Raw genomic sequence first — 18,062 nt, 5'->3', positions numbered from 1 at the left:
TTTTTTTTTGAGAGAGAGAGAGAGAGAGAGAGAGAGAGAGAGAGAGAGAGAGAATTTTTTAATATTTATTTTTTAGTTTTCGGTGGACACAACATCTTTATTTTATTTTTATGTGATGCTGAGGATTGAACCCAGCTCCCCTTGCATGCCAGGCAAGCACACTACCACTTGAGCCACATCCCCAGCCAGCAGTATACATTCTTACTGAAATTTCTTCTGTAGTTTGCCCCTTCCCATGCTTAGGTCTCTTCTTCCCACTCCCCATCCCAAGCATGGTAAAAGCCTTGCCACCCTGGATTGGTCCTCACTTCACCTCCAGAAACTTGTCCTGGTTTCTTTTGAGAGTGGCTGATATATTTATGCATGGGGAAAATAGGAAGTGAACCCCAAATTCTCAGCATGGATCTTGGCAAGTGAGGAGGGGTTGGAAATCCTACCTGCTGCTGATCATAGATTATGGTGCCTTCTCCCCTCATAACATAGATTCAGATTAAAAAAAAAAAAAAGTAAGGTTCCCTCAGACCACTCATTTATTTACTGCCAAAGTCAACACCAGAATCTAGCTCAAATAAATTTTACCCAATTAATGTTGCTGCTCCCATTATGCCCAATGGAGACAGAAAAAACCCAAGATGCCCTTTCCAGAAATGCCCTTAGTAACAGGAGTATGAGAGAGACATTAGGAAAGTTTTCCACTGAAATTTTTTACAGTGAAACTAACAAAGTCCAGGTAGCTTGAAAAAAAAATTGCCTTGACCATATAGAATAATGTTAAATCAAGATATGTCATACTGGGCAAAACATCTTGTAAATATTATTCAAAAGCTGAAAATATCAATTATACATACTTTATAGCAACAATTTTAAAAAGAGGTCGAGTTTCTCTACTAGTTTCGACTCCCCAGAATTAGTCATTGTTTTAATAATTATGGTCAACTGAAAATATTCTTTCTATATCTACCAGGTTGGTGAAGGTTTTTTAGGAAAAAAATGTTTTTCTATTTTAAAACTGAATCAAAACACATATGCATAGATATCAGTTTCTAGAAGATCTATTTTAAGCAGTGCATGAAATGGTACTTAAAATAAGCCATTTCAGAGTTGCCTCCCTTGCCTGACAAAGTATTGATGCCAATCTGGTGATTTGATTATTCGGTCCAAGTAAACAAATGTTTGGAACCTGTTTGTTTCTGTGTAGGAAACAAAGATGCTGTGCTCACAGAACTTACCGTGGAGAGAAGGGTGGATGAGATAGAGACAGGACAGATGTCTCAGAGATGGAATAAAGTAAGGAGAATGAATCAGGAGAGTGCAAAGGTCTATGGGGACTCAAAAGAAGAAGGATTGGGCATGCAGTGGTGCATGCCTGTTATTTCTAGCAGCTCTGGAGGCTGAGGCAGGAGAATTGCAAGTTCAAAAACAGCCTCAGCAATTTAGAAACTTAGTAAGACTGTCTCTAAATAAAAAGGGCTGGGGATGTGGTTCAGTGTTTAAGGACCCCTGGGTTTAACCCCTGGTACCAAAAAAAAAAAAAAAAAGGAAAGAAAAAGAAAAAAGAAAAGAAAGGGGAAACAAATACTATTGAAAACAATTTTTTTTTAAACTTCAATAAATCAGGGATTTAGCAAAGGCAACTAAAGAGGTAGACTCTTGGGGTTTGCCTTAAAGTCTGGGAGGGATTGAAAAGAAACCAATCCTAAACTTAGCTATAATACAAGCACTCAAAAACATCAAGTATTGACAACAATGATTTTAAGAAGATTGTTTAAATGTTTTAATTTCACTCCTTCTAAAAACATCTCTTGTTGTGGTAAACTTTAAGTGACTCCAAGTCCCTAGGTCCTAGCCACTTGTGGCAGCACCACTCCCCACCCTTTTTGTACCAGGGATTGAACCCAGGGGTGCTTATCCACTGAGCCACATCTCCTCCCTTTTTAAAAAAATATTTTATCTAGAGACAGGGTCTCACTGAGTTGCTCAGTGCCTCACTATGTTTCTGAGGCTGGCTCTGAACTCGAAATCCTCCTACCTCAGCCTTATGAGCAGCTGGGATTACAGGTATGCACCACCACATCCAGTTTGTGGCAGCCTTCTAACATAAAAACAAAAGGTGTGGCATTCTACCAGCCTGGGGACTTTGTGTTATTCTGTCAAGAACACTTCCTTCTCCTCTCCAATAACTCACATAGGATCATTGTTTGTACTTAACTCACTCAATCAACAAACACTCAGAGAGCATCTGCTGTATTCCAGGCCTCACCAGGTATGAATAATATAAGGGTGAATATAAATCATCAGGGAAATGCAAATCAAAATCACAATAAGATGTCACCTCACATCTGTCATGGTGAGTTACTTTTTAAAGATGTATTATTTTTTAAAAAGACAAGTGGTGATGAAGATATAGAGAAACTGGAACCACTGTATACTATTTCTGGGAATGTATAATGGTATAGCTGCTATAGAAAACAGTCTGGATAGTTCGTCAAAACTTTAAAAGTAGAATTACCATAGGATCCAGGCAATCCCACTACTTTAAAAGTAGAATTACCATATGATCCAGGCAATCCCACTTCTGTGTATGTACCCAAACAATTGAAATCAGGATCTTAAAGACATATCTGCATACTCAAGAATTCATTGTAGCATTATTCGTAATAACCAAGTTATAGAAACAACCTAAATTTCCATCAGTGGATAAAGAAAACATGGTATATACATACAATGGAATATTGCTCAGTATTTAAAAAAAGGAAATCTTACCATTTGCGGCAGTAGCGATGGACCTGAAAGACATTATGCAAAGGGAAATAAGCCAGTGACAGAAGGACAAACATCCATGATTTCATTTACACGAAGCCTCTGAAATAGTCAAGCTCAAGAACAGAAAGGAAAATGTTCATTGCCCAGGGCTTGGGGGAGGGGAAATGGGGAAACTACTGCTTACTGGGTAAGAAGTTTCAGTTGTGCAACATGAATAAGCTCTAAAGATTAGGTGTATAACATAGTGCTGGATAGTTAACAAAACCGCATCATGTACATAAAAATTTGTCAAAAGAATGGATCTCATGTTAAGTGCTCTTACCTCAATAAAAAAAAAATTAAACAACAAAAAAGGCGAGTACCTTTTCAAAAAATCAGGTACAGACAAAGGAGTCAAATGATATGAAAATGAAAAAGTAGCTGGAGTGACAGGATCAAAGAATGAGACCACCTGGGCAGAACAGTCTTTAGAGATAGTGTTGAAAGCAAATTATGTCACCCAGATGAGACCCTTAGGCACATTGTTTTCTAAGTGCTCCAAATCAGAATGGTGTGTATATTATAATTTTTGCCAGATTGATATGCAAAAAATAGTATATTGTTTTCTCCCTGGGGCTGGAAGAACATCACAGGCTCCTTGCCAAAGTTCCTACTCCTCCAACTCCTGGCTGGTTGCTGCATGGGAAGTGCCACATTACATTTGGCTGCTCTGGAGCAAGCTCCAGGATATTTTTTACAGGCAACATCAAAAAACCAAGTTAAATATCAGGTCCCTGAGGGCTTCCTATTCTATTTTTAGTCTGAAGAAAGGAGCTATCTTTTGGTAGGGAAGAGATCAGTGGTGCAAAGAATCTCATCCTTTTAGGTCAGATGTGTTCCTGTCAAACCAGGCGTCCTCAGTCTCCTGGGGTCACAGTAGTATCATTCCCTATGTGCACTACAACAGCATTTGTGTGGCAGCAGAAGCACATACCCACTCAAAGGAACACGTCCCCTCAGACGCAGCTACATGACAGGAAGTATGATGGGCACAGGCTCAACTCTGTGAATGAGCCATGAACTTCCCTGTGACTATTGTGCCCACAACTGGAGAAAAACCTGGCAATACACCTTTGATTTGTTAGCTCTGACCCCCTGCCTCCTCTAGCACCAGAGTGAGCCACTTTCCTTACCTGCTCACTTAAAAACATGGCTTGGTGACATGCAGCCCCTTTGGGATACATAATCAGACAAAGACGATCTGCAGCTAAATACAATTGACCAAAGACCTTATCTGTTTTGCTGTTTTTTAAAAGGTTGTGAGGTACAATTAACATCTCATAAAATTCACCCATGTTAAAACATAAAATTTAATGATTTTTAATAAATTTGTAGTTGTGTAAAATTTTCCAACTTCCCATAGCCACCAAAGATCCCTTGTACCCATTTATAGTCAACTCCTGTTGCTATCCCAAGCCCCAAAACAATCACTACTCTGCTTTCTGTCTATTACAGATTTGCCTTTCCTGGACATTTCACATAACTAGAATCATACAATATGTAGTTTTGTGTGCGTCTGGCTTCTTTTAATTAGCATAATGCTATTGAGGCTCTTCAACATTGCAGCATGAATCAGTACTTCTTTGTATTACTGCAGAATATCTCATTGGATGGTGTGCTAGTTAACTTGGCATTGCTGTGACCAAAATAAAAGAAGAATAACAGAAGAGGGAGCATTTATTTGTGTCTCAAGTTTTCAGAGGTCTCAATCCAGTAACAGTGGAATCCATTGCTTTGGGCACAAGGTAAGGCAGGACATCACTCTGGGTGGGGCAGAGGAAAGCAGCTCACCTCATGGTGTCTAGGAAGCAAATTGGAGGGAGGAGGGAAGGGTCCTGTAGGGAAGATGAACCCTTCTAGGACATGCCCCCAGTGGCCCACCTCCTGCAGCCACACCCCACCTACCTACAGTTACCACCCAGTCAGTCCATTCAAACTAGTTAGGTTATAGCTCTCACAGTCCAATCATTTCACCTCTGAACATTCCTGTAATAACACAGGAGTTTTGGGGGTACACCTCATATACAAACCATAACACATATTTTTTCCCACCAGTTGATGTACATGTGACCTATTTTCATTTGGGGGTTATTATGAATAAACCAGCCATGAACATAATTATACATGTCTTTATAGAAACATGTTTTCATTTATTTGGGGTAGATTAGATATCTAGGAGTAGAATTGCTGTGTCACATGGCAAGTTTAACTTATTAGGAACTGCCAAATGTTTTCCAAAATGGATGTGCCATTTCACATTTCCACCAGCCATTTATGAGGGGTCCAGTTCCTCTATATCCTCAATTAACATTTGTTATTGTTTTATTCTTTCAACTATATACTTTTTAGTGGGCTTTTTTTTTTTTTTTTAATAAGACTCAAGGTCTTCCTACCCCTCAAGTTCCAGAATCCAGTATGGCTGATATTTGCTTCATAACTACGTCAGATATTTAAAGCTGTGATCATTTGGGAAGAACATACTTGTGAACATGGTCTATCACATGCTTGCTGCTCTGAGTAGGAAAAGGCAGAGCAAGCCAGACACCTACCTCTATTGTCTAAGGCAGGAAAAACAGTTTTTCTAAGAACTACAAGTTTCTTGTAAATTAGAAATCATTTAAATTCAGTCATACAATGAATATTTATGAACACCTGTCTTGAGGAAACAAAGGTATTTTTTCATATACTATAGAAGTAAGATTTAATTTCACCAATATGTTTTGACTATGTTGTGAACAAAGCATCAGGTTGGAAGATGGAGTAAAACAAAATCTCTGATGAAAGAGGTTTAAAATCTGCTCACTGCCATGTGTGGAGGTGGGGAAAGAAGGTAGGGTGGGGAGGGGAGGTACTAATACCTCTTTGCTGAGTCACAGCACCTTGGCATGTGTCTTAGAAGTGAATGTGTGGTGCAAAGGGATAGGAAGTTCAGCAAATTCTTGGAAAAAAAATTAATTTGGGGTTAATGATTATAACCTCAATGTCAGTCTTACCTACTGCTAATTCTAAGAGTCTTGAACTGCACTGGTATTAGTAACCCTTTAAGAAACTTCAGAATTGAACCATTCATGATTCTCGGCTCATGACCTTAAAGTTATTTCAGGGTTTGTCAACATCTTATGCAGTTAGTCAGGGAAGGCTAAAAGGAAGTGAACCTGGAAAATGAGAGAATTTTGTGAATACATAATACAGGTTTTCCTTGTATAGGATAAGAAAGGTTCCATTGGCTCCTCTGTTTCAGGCATAATAGCCTTTTTCCACTGACCCTGAACTTCGAATCTGTGGTGGATGGAGCCCTTCGAAGTCTGTTCAAGTAGCAAGAGGCAGCTGTGTTCCTCTGTCCCCAACTTTATGTTTAGTGTGATTCACAACTGGCAAACACTAGGCATCAGGCCTTGCCCTCACCCACCCAGAAGGTCTACTAGCACAGCACAGCTGTGCCCACTCTCCAGCAAGGCATTCTGGGTGATTTCTTTTGAGCTTAAGGAAGGGTTCTGAGAGTTACCTCAGAAGGCCGTTGCAACCAGCACCACAAAGGACCAAATGGATTAACAAGGAGGAAAAAAGAATAGGTATAGTAAGACCTTTTCTTGCTAGAAAAATGTTAGCAATAGAGTGCCCTGGATTTGACACAGCAGCTAACATTTACTGTGGAAGGCAGCCATGGGAGTTAAACTCACAATCCTGTAAAATGGATAAAACAGTTTCACAAATAACTATGATGTGAGACTAAAAGTGGTCAGAAGCCCAAAATACAAACCAAGAGATTTTTCAGAGGAAGGTGAGGCTGAGCACACAGCAGGCATGGGCTGTGGGGTGCAGAGAACGGCCCACCGCATGCAGTTTTGAGGCCCTGGTGTGCCAAAACAAGGATATAAAAAGCATGGTGTGTTTAAAATGTTTCTACTAAATATATTACTACTTTTGACATGCATGCACACAAAGTTTAATGCTATACAATCATACTGTCCATAAAAGCATTACAGAAATCACTGAAATATTAGTTCACCATGCACTGCAAGGAATGTGGTTTAAATTAAAATCTTTGACAATTGCTAGTGAATTTCAGTGACTGTTCGTTAAATCTCTCTGGGAAGTAAGTACAAATCTAATGATCATTATGAGAGGAAAGCCTTGGCCCTCAGAGCTGGGATTAAGTAATGTCTTCATGATTTTTCTGTTTTGGTTCAGATATGAGATGTCCCTCAGAAGCTCATGATTAGATTTTGAGAGCTGTGTCCTAATCAGTGGATTAATCCACTTGATAGATTAATAATTTGAAGAGACTACTGTACTGGGCAGGTAGGCTGGCTGGAGGAAGTAGGTCTCTGGGGGCGTGCCCTTGGGATTATATCTTGTCCCCTGCTCTTCCTCCACATCTCGCCTTCCACCTCAACTCTCTCATTCTAGGATGCTTCTACCTGAGGAGCTTTCCTCAGCCGTGCCCTTCTGCCATGATGTTCGGCCTCATCTTGAGTCTAGAGCAATGGAGTCAGCCACCCATAGACTGAACCTCTGAAACCACAAGCCAAAATAAACTTTTCATCCTGATTTGTCCTTATCTGATTTGTCAGATATTTTGATCATAGCAACAAAAACCTAATAAACATAACTTCCAAGCAGTACCTTCTCTGTCAGATACAGAAAGAAGCACTTATTCAGCAAAACTGGGAAGTTTTAGCTTTGCATAGGTGAGTGACTCTCATCATCGAAGATTATCTCCTTCAATGCCACGGACCATTTTACCTATATTCAGTGGGAAAGTTTCCAGTCTTCTATTATAAGTTTTGTTAATAACAATAACAGCTCCTGAGTTGTCCTGTTGACAACTCAGGAGCTGTTATTGTTATTATCTGCTCTCATAGTGTGACAGGGTAATTGACAGTAGCATTTTGCCCTTTTCAGGTTCTCCTGCTGCCCTCTCAGCCCTGGAGGTACTTCCTGCTGTGGTCAGCACATCTGGCCCTACTGCATATGTCTTTTTTTTTTTCTGGTTGCTATTACTTTGCACACTGGTGTGCTGCTTTGGGGGAATCAGATAAGCATCTTGTTTACATGGGTTATGAAGAGTCTGTGAAGTCAGAGAGGGACCTGTAACACCTGACACAAAGGGGCCTTCATAATCTGCCTTATTCTCAGGCTGCAGAGACTTAGGCAGTGTTTTGGAGTTTTGCTGTTGCTGGAAATCTGACATCTATATGAGGAGTTGATAAACACCTGTTAGGAACTGAATTGTGTGCTCTTCCTCACCCATTGTGTATTAAAGACCTAATCCCCAGAATCTCAGAATATGACTATATTTAGAAAGAGGGTCTTTTAAGAGATAGTTAAACAAAAATGAGTCATGAGCATGGGTCCAAATCCAATATGCCTAGTGCTCTTTTAAGAGAGTAAAACAAGGACACACAAAGAGGGAAGGTAGCCCTCTACAAGCCAAGGAGGGAGGACTCAGAAGAAACCAGTCCTGATGATAGCTTGATCTTGGACTCTGGCCACCAGGATTGTAAGAAAATAACTTTGTTTAAGCCACACAGTCTGTGACCTTCGTTATGACAGCCCTAGCAGACTACTATACTACCCTAGCAGCTTTCCCTGTGGTGTGGTGTCCTGATACCATCTTGTGCCTGGAGTAGAGAGGAGTCGACCCACAGGCTGCCCTCACCATGCCCACAGCTAAGACAACTCTTTCATTTAATTTGTTGATGATTATGCTATCCTAAGGTTTTCCAGGTACAGAGATGTCGACTCATCAAAGAGAAAGGAAGAGATCACTGGACTTGGCAAATAGATGAGCTTCCAAGTATGCATGAATCATGAAAAATTTAAGGGGAAAAAAATGTTTCATCTCTGGGAAAATGGATTCAGAGCTATTAGTTAAAATCTAAGAAAAGCACCAGGAGACACTGTAAACTCCTTCCTATATAACATCACTTAATTAGCTGCTGAGACCAAAAATAGGCATAAGGTAGGGATTTCTACACATAAAAAATTTTAGAGCTTTAAAGTAAATCATTAGAGTATTCTTGGACAAAAACCACAGTGAAATATGAATTTGTGAAATTTTATTTTAAATAATATTAAAAAGTGTGAAAGACAAAGTCCCAAGATATAGTTCCTTAGGATAAGTTAAAGATGATCAACCTTTGCCTACTAGGTAATATCCTATATTCTCCTTTCTCCCAGTTGTTGGCCAGACCAAAACCTTCACACACACATGAAGTAGATATGTATCAACATATTAATGAGTGGACAATACTCATGGACAATTTTAATGTTTGGGAAATTCCTAAGCAGCTGAAGTTGAATCCAAGACGAACAAACTCACCTACCGTTGATGCCAGAGCCCTTGCCTTAGGGGGGAAAGCACATGTATGTCCTCATGAAGCACAAAACAAAGACAACCAGAAGACTTTGCTGGCATAGGGTGGCACAGAGGACACACAGGACAAGGAAGTTGTGTCTTTACATAACCTCAAGGGGATTTTGTTATTTCCTTATTACCCTTAAAATCTTCCTGTCTACTTAGAAGTGGTGGCATTTTCTAAGAATACACTAAGAGAAAAATATATGCTTTTAAACTGTTTCTGAGTGCTAAAATAGAAGGAAACAAATGAACTCACTTGGAACCCTTTGCAGTCAGTTATCTCCTACTGAAGAACACTATTCTCATTTCCACATGTGCCTGTCAATATTCTCCAACAGAATCTACCCAACTCCAGGGACTGCTATCCCTGAGCGCAGAGATGGCCCTTATACAGTGACTTAGAAAAAAAAAAAGCCAGCAGGTCCAAACTTGGCATGGCCAAGCCCTAGGGCAATGAGCTGACATTACAAACACATTATCTCCAGACCTAAGCACCTGCAAGCAAGGGCATGGGGCCTGGCAGAGATGCTAACAGGTCAGATTCCAAAAAACCTGACAGACTGGAAAAGCAGTCACAGATGAGCATGACCAAGTGTCCATAAATTGACCACTTAACCTCTCCTGATTTTACTTCTCTGGTGACCAGACTAGCAAGAACTTTAGCCATGTAACTTACCAGCCTCTGAGCTCTAATTAAAGTTTACTAAGAGCTTTATAATCTGCCCAGACAATTACCATGGAGATGCAAAAGAGATCATTCACACTGGTGCTATTAATATTTTGTTGCTGTTAGTATTATTCCTGAGTCAGAGTACAACTGGCACCCAGGGCTCTGTTTGTGTTAGTGTTTGTGGGGAAGGAGTCTTTATGTGTACTATGCCCTCCTTCCCTTCTGACAATAGTGCAGGCAATGGATGCGCCATCACACATGTGTGTAGCAGGGATTGTCCCCCAAGCAGAGGAATCAGGTATAAGCTGAATAGTCAAGGGCAAGGTGGAGCTGCTGTCACTCAGCCACCACTGAGGTGTTTTCCGCGTACATACCTTGGTTAGCATGGGAATCAAACCCAGACTTCATTCATAGGCTTTTTAGTTCTGATTCAGTGACTTCAGAAGTGAGTGTTAAACAATACAACTGACTAGGGGTTAAAGCTGGGGATTTATCTTTGTAATCCATTTTATTCACAGTCTGAAAGATACACCCAGTCACCCTCACACAGACCCAAACACATCATCATTGTTTGGCTATTGTACAATTCGTTCCACCAGCCAGCCTGGGGTGAAGATTACCAAGAGTCAAACCTTGACCTATTCAATTCTCAAACGTAAGCCATGATATTTATTGTTCAACACAAAAGCTTTGAATGTAAAAAAAAAAAAAAAAAAAAAAAAAAAAAAACCCAACATAGACATCTATCAAGTCCAGATTTCTACACAACATGCAAAATATCTTGATAACACTGCTAACATGCAGCCATGGATCTGTATCTGAATATCTCAAGACAGTAGACAGATTTATTTACCCTGAAATGTCCATTTCAGGACCTCTCACTGGCAAGGGTCTCTTCTAAGCCCTATATGCCTAATTTTTGATCTATAATTTCTATTTTTTTTTCTTAGAGCCCCCAAAACATACCAGCTTCTTATCCCACAAAAGCTGAGGTATGGACATGATAAAACCATTCCAAAAAGCAATGAAATCTACCTCCTTACACTGAAGTTAAATCTGCCTCCCTACAAGTATGCTCAAATTGTCAGAAACCTGTTTTTGGTAACATAGTGATATTTATTTATGAGATTGAGTGGTTCGTTGGGTATTTTAGAAGGCTATCTGAAAGTCTTATATTTATATTTAAAACCAGTAGCTCTTTTGCCCCAGTAACTACCTAGGCCAATCCATTTTTGTGGAAGCTCCCACTTCCTTTCCTGATTACCTCCTACTTGGCTTTCAGATCTCAAGTCAGATGCCCTCAAGAATGTCCCTCCTAACTTTCTGGACAAGATCAAATCCATACATAGTGTCCTCACATCTCACTTCTTGGTGGTACATGTCGCATTGTATGAGACTTTAGGTAATTCCAGTTCAGACTTCAAGTCTTCTAGCTTAGTCCTCAAACACTGTGAAACAGAAAGTTGGCCCATGCTTATTAGATTTGTCTCTAATTCTCCCACGAAACTAGGAAGCGCATGAGGGTCACACATCACCTCCTTTTTCTCACTTCTGCAGCTCCAAGCTCAGCACAGAGCTCAGTACACATTTATAGACAGAATCAAGTGCATATCAAGTACATACAACAAAGGTTAATTGGAGCTGGTAAGAAAGGGTCTTCTGGGTTTAGGTTACACACAGATTCAGTAAGAACTGAAAAGTCACTGTGATGAGGAATTATGTTTTAGTTCATTATAAAGTACACTTTCTGATAATTATCACTGTCCAACAGTGAAACAGGAAATGTAGAGAATGTTACTCCAAAGTACATGTTCACTACCAGGGATGTTGAAGAGAGAAATTCTACGAAGCATTAGAGTTGAACTAAAATCAACTGTAAGGCTACAGCCTTGAGACAGCTGTGGTTAGTGGCACTTACAATGATCTGTCTGACTATTGATAGAGTGCTATGTTTAATGATGAAGACATTAAGTAGAACTAAACAGTTTCTGTAGAAATTTATGTTCAATATAGACAGAAATCAATACAAAGCGATAAATAAATACAAGTAAATAACAGAAAGATCAGAGTTCAGAGAAGCTAAGGTGACCATGATTTATAGAATGGATACTAGAGAGGAGAGAGCTGCACAGAGATAGATGGAGCCCTAGAAATCTACAGAAAGGTCTTTCAAGTCTGTGTGTACTATTGTGCACGAGCATGAGAAGAAACCACCCCAGGCTGGGAAAAGAACATGAGAATCTGTAGACAGAAAAAATGTTTAGAACTCATATAAGACTGGGAAAAATCCATGGTCCTTTCAGCTAAAGTAAGAAAAATCAGTAACGCAAGGCATGTCCAGTAGACAAGGCATTGGTAAAGCCTGTTTCGTAAGCCAAATCTAGCCCACAGACCATTTTTGAACAGTTCACATGCTAAGAATGAGATGTATATTTTTGAAGGATTCTAAAAACAAAGAAACATATGCAACAGAGACTATCTGTGTGGTCTGAAAAGCCTAGGATATTTACTATATGATTTCTTACAAAAAATATGTATTTTGCCAATCCCTGAAATAGTCTCAAAAAATTGTCAGCTAAGTAATGGAGATAAATTATCTATATGATTAAGGCTACCTTGGACCCACCCTAACAAATTAATGGCCTAAAAGAGATCCTAATGATTTCTTGTAGCTTAGCTAGAAATGAAAGCAATCCTAACACTATTTAATAATAATAATTTTTAAAATCCAGTAACCCTAAGACACGAGATTTACATTCGTCACTCCAGTTAAAAATTGCCAGACTTGCAAAGAATAGGAAAATATTACCCTACATTACTTATCTATTGTTGTATAACAAACTATCCCAAAATTGATAACTTCAAACAGTAATCATTTCTTATTTTGTCTGTTTCTGTGAGTCACAGAAGGACACAGTGGGCAAACTTTCTGTTTCACAGTGTTTGAGGACTAAGCTAGAAGACTTGAAGTCTGAACTGGAATTATCTAAAGTCTCATTCATCTACCAATTTGGCAGTTGATATTGGCTATTGGCCACATTTTGTAAGAAAAGCATTAACAGAACAGGTCGTATTGCATTAATCTTGCACATCTCCAGGGCAATCTGGAATTACAACAGATGCTTGGCCAACCTTAGGAATGTGGCTTTTGGATGTCAGGGACTGATGATTTTGTGTGCGACTAGAGCAATGGGCTCTGCCATACCAGCCTGTCAGATTGCTTTGCACAAATATCAAGATTAATGACATACATTACGTTCCACTCTAGGGGTCTTTAGTTTCGATTGATGGCTGGTTGCTTAGCAAATATACTTATGTGACCAGCATACCAAAAAACCTTGGACACTAAGCCCTCAACAGAATTTCTTGGGTTGTGACTCTTCACACATGTTCCTGAACTATGCTGATAAGAAAATGCCCACTGAGGAAGGACTTTAAAGTCCATACTGGACCTCCCCTAGACACTGCCCAGTGAAAACATCTGTCCTGTCGATTCTCTCTATACCCTTTGCCATAATAAATATTAACTGTGAATATAATTTTCCTTCAAGGTTTGTGAGTGCTTCTAGCCATCACCAAGTTTGAGGTGATCTTGGGATTCTCAAAAGATCATGAAGAGGGTTGGGGATATGGCTCAAGCGGTAACGCGCTCACCTGGCATGCACGGGGCGCTGGGTTCGATCCTCAGCACCACATAAAAACAAAATAAAGATGTTGTGTCCACCAAAAACTGAAAAATAAATATTAAAAAGTTCTCTCTCTTTCTCTCTCCCTCTCTCTCTCTCTCTCTCTCTCTTTAAAAAAAAGATCATGAAGACATTGATCAAAAAAAAACTTAGGCTGGGCATAGCAGTACATGACTGTAATTCCAGCATCTCAGGAGGATGAGGCAGGAGAATTGTTCAAGTTCAGTTCAAAGCCAGGCTTAGCAACTTAGCAAGGCCCTAGGCAACTTAGTGAGATCTTGTCTCTAAGGGAAAAGAATAGAGGATGTGCTAGGTAGTTAAGTGCCCCTGGGTTCAATCCCTGGAACCAAAAAAAAGAAAAAAGAAAAAGAAGAAAGAAAGAGTATAAGTTAACAGTTGATGTATAACACATTACCCGAAATGTAGTATAACAACAAACATTTATTATCTCATCTTTTCTGGGTCAGGAATCTAGGTGGCTGGGTTATATTTGACTCGGGGTTTATCACTGTCTAGGCAGTAGGCATGGTTGGGTCAGGATGATCTGCATCTGAGCCCATCTACATGAGCCGGAGGGAAGGTTCAGCTGCTTGCCACCTGAGTTCTCGGTAGTTCTGCTCACCACAGGATTTCCCTGAGGGCAGAGAAAGAGAGAGCCTGTGACAGAACCCAGTCTTTTATAACCTAATCTCAAAAGTGAAATAACATCACTTTTGACACAATTTATTAATCACACAGTTCAACTTTGGCACAATGTGAAAGGAGACTACATAAGAATATATGTAGTAGGAGACAGAAATCACTGGAGATCGTTTTGGAGGCCACCACACCAGCTATATTAACATCAAAGTAGATTCCATCAGAGACATCAGAGATAAAGAAGAACATTTCATAGCAGCAAAGGGGTCAATTCCTCAAGAAAACTAAAAAAGTCCTAAATGTGAATGCAGATTTTCATGCCTAATTCTTAGACCCTAGTAGAGGTTTATAACAGGACATTTTTTTAGTGGTGGAGATATTTAACATCTAAGTCCTCATTACCATCAGGGGAATAAAAAAAAAAACATGCTTTTTAAAAAAAATTTTAGGAAATAATTATCAGTTGATTTTTAACAAATCAAAGTCCATATGTAAGTAGAGTTCCTTTGTAAGCAGTTCTGCTTTAAGCAGAAGCAAAGCGGAGGAAGCACTTAAGTGTTAAGAAAAGGCCTGAGGATTGTGAGGAATCCCCGCCCAGCAGGGCAAGCAGGAAATCACAGCCACAAACCAGAAACAAAACCAAAGCAGCATGAAATGACGTCCAGGTGACGTCTAATTTTAATAGCTGATTGGGCAGCAAAATTTGACACTGGTGATGTCTGGGAGGAGGGCAGAAGACACTGGGACGCAGGTCAAGTGGGACATGCTCACTGTGAGGCTGACTGTGCTGTCAGCATAGCACAGGTACAGGACACGGGAAGTGAGTAGGTTCATGTGTTTGAAATGTGTATTTCTTTATAGGAAAAAAACAAAACAAAGCAAAACAAAAAAAAAAAGTCTGTAATGGGAAGGCCTGTTAAAATAGCTTTAAAGATATTATTTAAATAAGGATCCCAGAATATAGACTTTTATGTTTCAAGATTAGGTTATCTGATCTCATCCTAATTTCCAACAGCTTGTGATGAGAAAAAAGAAAGATCTGGAAAAGAATCAAAACAGTCAGTTTCAGATTTACCCTGGCACTCAAGACTTTTCCATGATCCGACTCCTACTTCATTTTCTAGATTTATCTAGCAGTTGTACCTTCTGGAAATCTGTCACTCTAGCCAAATTAAAAAAAAAATGTAATTTTTTCCCTGACTTAATTTGTACATTTATCTCCATTTGTAAACACATCTGAAATTGAGATGATTTATGATGCATGCATTTGGATTTGATAAAAGGTAACCCTCCTTTAAACATATCCTATTTTTCTTTGCCTCCAAGATTTTGCTAAAGGTACTCCCCCCCCCTTTACATTAATTGAAATCCAATCCATTTTTCCAGACTCAATTCAAATCCAAAATATATATATATATAAAAAAACGGTCCTGATTAGCCCTTTCAAAATGTGAATTTACTTTTGACTTACAGTGATACCAAAATCTATATTTATCTATTCTGTACAACTTTGTGTCTTGTTATGTATCTTTGTCTTATTTATCTTTCTGTATCATAATAAACATCTGAAGGGCAAAACTCTCTTTATAGCTTTACATTTTCCATAGCAATCTCCAAGTATTTTCCTCATTTTGATGATCAATAAATTACTTAAGTGAACAAATGAATAAATTAATGACTATGCTTATAGAATAAAATTACTACAAAAGAAAGAGAATGTAGCACATGTAACAATATGTTTAGAATTATTTTACTTTCACTAAATGGACAACCGTTCCTTCCTAATACATAGGATGCAAGTACTTACATTCAGAAGAACACATTCCTTATGATGTGGAACTGGGGTAATGAGATGTAAGTTCATAACAGATCTTCCCTTTTTACTCATTACTTTGCACACATCCATGTGTCCGGCATACACACATTTATGTTATTTGGACTTAAATTTTAAAAACATTTAACAGATACATGAATTACTTTGCAGTGAAAATTTTTTAAAATGAAGAAACCAAAGGGTTAGCTAACTTGGTGGCATGTGGCCTTATGACAAAGGAAAAAGAGAAAGCCCAAAATTCACTAAATAGAGGTATGTGAGTTATGAGATCTGGACCAAGAAATAAGGTCAATTCAGAAAACCATAGAAGAAAATAAATAGTTTTCCGAACCTAGATGTGAAAGAATTTTAAAGCTTATATATTGGTTAATTTAAAATTCCTTATCACACAAAATAAAGTGGAAAGCTCAGGGTGGGGGCTAGAATAAGGAAGTTAGCTATCTTAACAAAAAAAGACTTTGTCTTATATTAAAGTACAACTGTAGCAAGAATCTTATTCAAAAGTCATCTCTGAGCTGGGCATGGTGGTACACACTTGGAATCCCAGCAGCTCAAGAGGCTGAGGCAGGAGGATTTCAAATTCAAAACCAGCCTCAGTGACTTAGCCAGGCCTAAGCAACTTAGAGAGACTTTGTCTTAACAAAAAAAAAAAAAAAAGGCTGCGCCCAGCAGTGCACACCTGTAATCCCAGCAGCTCAGGAGGCCGAGGCAGGAGAATCTCAGAAGGTTGTTGACCTCAAACCTAGACTTAGTGACTTAGAGAAGCACTAAGCAACTCAGTGAAGATCCTCTCTCTAAATAAAATACAAAATAGGGTTGGGGATGTGGCTCAGTAGTGAAGTGCCCCTGAATTGAATCCCCAGTACCCCCAAATAATATTAATATTAACATATTAATATTAATAAATTTTAAAAGGGGGCTGGTGATGTGGCTCTGTGGTTGAACACCCCTGGGTTCAATCCCTGATACAAACAAACAAACAAACCTCTGAAATGTATTTTTCTGACAAGAGTGGTGTGTCAGTCAGCTTTCTATCATTATAACAAATATTTGGGCTAATCAACTTATAAAGAGAAAAGGTTGGTTTGGGTCCAATATTTTGGAGGTTTCCGTCCATAATCAGTTGGCTCCATTGCTTTTGGGCCTGTAGTGAGGCAGTGTATCATGATAGGCAGTGCACTGCAAAGCCAAACCAATTACCTTAAGGCCAGGAAGTGAAAGAGAAAAAGAGGAAGGGACCAGGTTTCTGGTATTTCCTTCAAGAGCAAGCCCCCAGTAATCCAAAGAGCTGCAGGGGGCTCCACTCTTAAAGGTCCCACCACCTGCCAAGAGCACTAAGCTGAAGACCAAGCCTCTAACATGAGTCTCTGGGGTACATTTCACATCCAAAATATAGCAAGAGGTCTCATCAGAGCTATATTAGTGGTGAAGGCTTTTGGCCATTTTTATGTAATACATTGATATCACTGATGTTAACCAAAAGTCAGTGGGATGTTTGCTTCTTTATCATCAGTGAAACAGTTCAATGGTGTCCCTTCCTCCCTCCCTTCCACTAGTAGCCAGAACTATGCTAAGTGTTTTGCAGGTTTTTTATTTGTACCTCCCAACAACTTTATGATTCAACTTTACATACTTCAGATAGATAAACTCAGGCTAAGATAAGTTAAGCCAGTAGAGGAGCCAGGATTTGAACTAAGTCTGTTAACTGATGCTAAATCCCTTATTCTTTTGCTCTCTACAATTGTGTCTGTTGTCTCCATAGTAGGGTTCCTAAATAAAAAACAGCAACCTAACTTAGTATGTAAACAAACCAAAACCTAACTTATGAGTATACTAAATAGACGCGTTTCAGCCAATCACAGGCAGTCAACTCATCACATCACGCCCACATAAGGCAGCCGCTTAGCTGCAGCCAATCAGCTGATACCTCAACCTCACCTTTGTTCTAGCCTATAAATGCTCACTGTTCACCGTGCTGGGCAGAGGTCCAAGAATTTCTTCTGGCAGTGAGTGCTGCCTGATTTGTGAATCATTCTTTGCTCAAATAAGCTTTGTTAAATTTAATGT

At 39.2% G+C, this 18,062-nt stretch overlaps 3 long non-coding RNA genes across 4 annotated transcripts in view; 1 reads left to right on the top strand and 2 right to left on the bottom strand.

Annotated features, from left to right (window-relative positions):
* LOC125618160 overlaps positions 1–2,931 on the bottom strand; it is a 42,811-nt gene extending 39,880 nt beyond the window's left edge. Inside the window, exon 1 of the long non-coding RNA XR_007349407.1 lies at positions 2,764–2,931. This is a non-coding gene — a long non-coding RNA (uncharacterized LOC125618160). The remainder of the gene's footprint in view (positions 1–2,763) is intronic.
* Positions 1–18,062, top strand: part of LOC107138554 — a 91,232-nt gene that overhangs the window by 26,502 nt on the left and 46,668 nt on the right. Inside the window, exons 2-3 of one of the 2 annotated variants that reach the window (XR_007349411.1) lie at positions 4,400–4,547; positions 7,213–7,390. The exons of the other annotated variant lie outside the window; for it this stretch is intronic. This is a non-coding gene — a long non-coding RNA (uncharacterized LOC107138554). Of the gene's footprint in view, positions 1–4,399; positions 4,548–7,212; positions 7,391–18,062 lie in introns of those variants that run through there. 2 annotated transcript variants of the gene reach the window in all.
* The window catches only part of LOC125618161, a 153,460-nt gene continuing 149,119 nt past the window's right edge, over positions 13,722–18,062 (bottom strand). The window contains exon 6 of the long non-coding RNA XR_007349410.1: positions 13,722–14,156. This is a non-coding gene — a long non-coding RNA (uncharacterized LOC125618161). The remainder of the gene's footprint in view (positions 14,157–18,062) is intronic.

This window comes from Marmota marmota, unplaced genomic scaffold (genome assembly GCF_001458135.2).
Source record: "Marmota marmota marmota unplaced genomic scaffold, marMar, whole genome shotgun sequence".
NCBI classification, from domain to species: Eukaryota; Metazoa; Chordata; class Mammalia; order Rodentia; family Sciuridae; genus Marmota; species Marmota marmota.
Note: the sequence above shows the minus strand (reverse complement) of the source record. Positions and strands in the feature narration are given on the sequence as shown.